Here is a 5,028-nt window from a genome sequence, read left to right on the forward strand (position 1 = left end):
CATTTTTCCAAAATCGTGGTTTTATTTTTACTAAATTGTTACTCTTAAATCATGAACTTTTTTTTTTGAAACTGTGAACATTTTTAAAGTCTCATGAACATATTTTTTGAAATCATGAAAAAAAGTTTAGAAATTTGTGAACATTCTCTTAAGTCATGAACATGTTTTTCAAATCATGAAGATTTGTTTTTGAAATAATGAACATTTTAAAATTAAAGACTACTTTTTCAAAATCATGAACATTATTTCCAAATTCGTGAACATTTTTAGAATTAGCTAACATTTTTCTGAATCGTGAAGATTTTTTCCAATTTCTTGAACATTTTTTTGAATCATGTACATTTTTTCCAAATTCATGAACTTTTTTGAATTAGCGGAACATTTGTTTGAATCTTTTAAATTATGAACATTTTTTTAAGTTTGTGACCATTTTTTTTACAAATTCATGAACAGATTTTGAATTCCAGACTATTTTTCTGTAATCACGATTTACTTATTTTATGAACATTTTTTCAATTTCACAAAAAAAAATTGAAATCATGAACATTGTTTTAAATTCATGAACATTTTTAAAATTTGTGAACATTTTTTGCCAAATTCATGAACAATTTTTGAATTACCGAGCTTCTTTTTGGAAATCATGATTTTTTTTTAAATCATGATTGTTTTATCCAAAATTAGCAACTTTTCTAAAATTTAGGACCTTTTGATATCCCAAATTATTGGAAAAAAGAAAAAAAAAGAAAAAGGAAAAAAAAGGAAAAAGGAAACATCCGTAAAAAAAAGGCGGCTACCTGGCCACACATGGGCCGACCGAGAAGGGGAGCGGGGGGTGCGCGCCCACTTCCTTCGCAGCACGTGATGCGCCCTATAGGCGCTCCCCATGGGGAGAAGCCCTTCTCAACACAACACGGAACTTAAGCCCACACAAGGAAAAATACAACCCAGCAGCCCACATGATACACAGGCTGAATCTAACATGGATGACATCCAAAATAACTAATTAAGGAGTACTAAGATCACTCCCACCTCCTCAGGTTGTGACAAGTGGCGCGCTGCATGTCCGTCAGGCAATCTGGGAGTTTTCAAAAAAAAATCGTAGATCCATTTATTCAAAACGTTTTATCTTTTAAACCATACATCTAAATCTCGAATGTTTTCGCCGTTAGATTCCTCGCGTCGAGATCTTTAAAACTAGATACCATATTGATATGTTTTAACGAACTTTATTTTCACAAAAAGAACTAGACAAAAAACCGAACCGGGAGCATGTTTTTTTTCTTTCCGAAAAAGACACGACCGTGGCTCTCGTGAAAGCACAACCGTGCCTGAGCAAAACCATGCCTCTCGTGAAAGAAAAAAAAGAAAAAAACACATTTTTTTTTCTGTTTCCGAGAGACACGGCCGTGCCTCTCACGAAAAGCACAACCATGTCTCTCGCGGTAGGAAAAAAATAGAAAATACTTTTTTTCTGTTTTCAAGAGGCATGGCGTGCCTCTCACGCAAGCACAACTGTGTCTCTCGTGGAAGCAAAATTATGCCTTTCGTGAAAGAAAAAAAACTGAAAATGCGTCTTTTTCCGTTTCCGAGAGGCATGGTTTGTGCCTCTCACAAAAGCAAAATTGTGCCTCTCACGGAAGCCAAAAAAATCCGACAAAAAGAATTTTTTTTAAAAAAAATTGGTCCAAAAGCTAAGGAAGACTGGTGGAAAACCAAAAAGTCAAGAAAACCGTTTAAAAAGCCGAAAACATGTGTGGAAAAATAAAAAAATAAAATTCAGGGGAAGCGCCCAAAGCGCGACACGTGACGACTGCTAAGAACGCGCCAAGTGGCGCGCTCTCAGCCCACCCGCAAAGTGATTGTTGCGAGGCTCCCAAAGGAGCGCTGTCAACTAGTTGCTCCCGGATGGCATATGATAAGTTTGTCATTTAAGGAGCTGTCACTACAAGTATGTTTATTTGTCCTTTTTTAAGCATGTGCCATTGCTGGTAGCGTGAACGATTCAAAAAATTTAGTGAAAACTAGGTTATTGATGGTGCGTGTTGCTGCACATGTTGATTTTACAATGGAACATGTAAATTTTGTGTAATATATAGACATGAAAGTTAAGCATACATAAACTTGCTCAACATTGTCCGGTAATCGATTAATAGAATTGTACATATGTAGTATTTAATTACTCCCTCCGATACAAAAAAAGTGGTGTGGCTTTAGTTTAGCTTTAGTTCAAATTTGAACTAAAGTCACAATACTTTTTTCTGTTGAAGGGTAAACGAGTTTTTATCGTTTATACCACTAGTTGTGTTTCACTATTCAATTTTGCCATCAGAAATTTCAACTGCTCAAAAATGTCATCGCTTCGTTAGACGCAAGCTTAAAAATACCACTGGACACCATTACTGTGAGTTCAAATCTCGTTTGTCATGTTATAATGACCAAAATACCCATAGACCAACATGTTAGCTCTCCCTCTATCTCACTACAATAAAGTGTGGGTCCCAACTGAGTTTTTGTTTTTCTCTAAAATTATTCGCTTTCTTACTCCTGATAAGTGGGTTCCACATTTATCATTGTGAGTTAGAGAGAGCTAACATGTGGGTATAGGGTTATTTCGCCATATAACATGGTTAACAAGCTTGCCCTGAAAATAACGATATCTAATGACATTTTTGAGCAAACATTTAACGGAATGATAGCATTTTTTAGATATCTAATGGCATTTTTGAGCAAGCATCTCACGGAACGATGGCATTTTTTAGCAGTTCTAACTTCTAATGGCAAAACTGAGTAGTTGGACACAACTAATGACATAAATGATAAAACCCCGTAATATTAACATATTTAGTTAAGTAAACTTGTGGTGAAAACGTACCAATAATTTTGTTATTGTCGATCAATGCTTTTTGTGGGAGTGCTTCGAGCACAACATGCCTTGCAAGATCACCACAGATGGCACATAACGACCATTCTCTTCAGTGCCATCACGTACCTTGAAAATCCACCAATGACCTATTTTTCAGGCTCCATAAATTATCCTGTTATTTTTATAAAATAATCTGATCCAACAATATCAGATCTTCTACATCCCACTTCATCTATCCTTTAGCTTCAGCTGCGGACGATAATTGCTGAGCACTAATAAAAGAAATGTTCATCTGCTGAAGAAAGGGTAGCAGACATTTATGTAATACTCCCTCCGTTCCTAAATATAAGTCTTTTTAGAGATTTCACTATGTAGACATACTTTAGTGTGTAGATTCACTCATTTTGCTCCGTATGTAGTCCCTAGTGGAATCTCTAAAAAGACTTATATTTAGGAACGGAGGGAGTATAATAATAAAATTGCCTTCACTTTCAGAAATAATGCACCATCTTGTGCATCACATTCACAAGATAATTAGCAAACTGACCACCCCAAGTCAACCAAGCCGAATTTTACCGGGTAAAATGAAATCAAATTTATAGTTGCATATCACATAATGTTGCTCTCTAAGCTCAGGGTCAACTTGATGAAATAGAAAACATGTTCTAACCATGAATAGTGGCATGCATGTGTTCATTCGACGGAGTCCTGTATTCTCTCGTGAGAAGGCTGAGATTGTCTGATTAATAGCTGGCTTGGAAGTAGACCACATGAAATGTTTCATCCTCACTCCTCAGTTAAGTCACACAAGATAAAACAAGAAAACTATTGTTTGGAATCCAAGAAAGAACCCATTCCCCTAGTTTATACCAAATATTAGATGCAATTTTCAACGACATAATGTCAGCTAAAAACGTTTTTCTTTCTGTTCACTATCAAAGGAGTGGCTGAATACCATTTGAGCAGCAGAATTATGTATTTATGTGCAACTAAAAAAGGAAACCTTAATTCGCCAGTCCTTGCTGATTTTCCAATTGGTAAAGTTCCAGCCTTACCAGCCCGCTTGTACACGGAAAATAACATCTGCTTAATTACAACGCCATATTAGTACGATCTTCACTGAAATAAGGCATGCAAAATACCACTCTCCAATAGTGTTCCGTGGTGAAACGTTTGACAACCACGAATAAGTATTTGATTACAAATGTTGTAGAAATTATGGATACTAACACCAGTAGGAGCGCCTATAGGAGCAACTGGAAATGACAGACAATCATTAGCTTAAGACAGTAATAAGATGGAGGGTTATAGATTCGAAAGGTTGTCTGCTGAACAATGTACTATGTATCTTTGTTAGGAAACATGACACATACATGTAATGAACAAACCTGTGTGCATAATTCAAAATTTCCTAGTTCATCAATAATACCAATCATGGCCAGATCAAGGATGACTTTGTGATAGAAGATGTTATCAGACAGACATCATTGTGATATTTCCGGAATTCGGATATGACCATCTATGCATATAGTACTCTATGATTAGCGAGGATCGATCAACATACTTACAATAACGGGGGCAGTGATTGTTGCAGGTAGGCCAAGCAGCAGGTTCTTATGATCCTTGGTGCCGTCGCAGGTGAGCTGCCGATTCATGTTGCCGAACGGTCAGGTCCAGGGTGGATGTAGCAATATCACGTACTAGTAGTACGAACGAGTACGAACGTACTGGGTCGAGGACCGGCAGATCGGCATCGGCCTCGCCTGTGGTTGTCAATTCTCATTCATGATGCCTGATGACTCGATGCTTGGTCCTATGGCGCTGGCTTCCTTCCAAATAGTCAGTGGGTTTGATTATTTGGATCCAGTACAAGCACGAGTACGAGCGGGCACCCAGCCAACCGAGAAAAGAGTCGGCTGTCAAAATTTCGGATGTGCTCATAAAAGTAGGGTGTGCGTGTGTGTTCATATATATGAATGTATGCGCATGTATATGAGCGCTTGCGTCTGTACTGTGTTAAAAGAAAAAGAAAAGGCAGAGCCGCTATTGGTATCCACACGTTCAAGTTTTCAACGCGCCACGATATGGAACGGCGATATTTTTGAAAAAAAAAAGGTTTTTTGCGTGGAAAGTTTATTTTTATTTTTGACTAGGATGGATGACAT

This window comes from Triticum aestivum, chromosome 3B (genome assembly GCF_018294505.1).
Source record: "Triticum aestivum cultivar Chinese Spring chromosome 3B, IWGSC CS RefSeq v2.1, whole genome shotgun sequence".
Lineage (NCBI taxonomy): Eukaryota > Viridiplantae > Streptophyta > Magnoliopsida > Poales > Poaceae > Triticum > Triticum aestivum.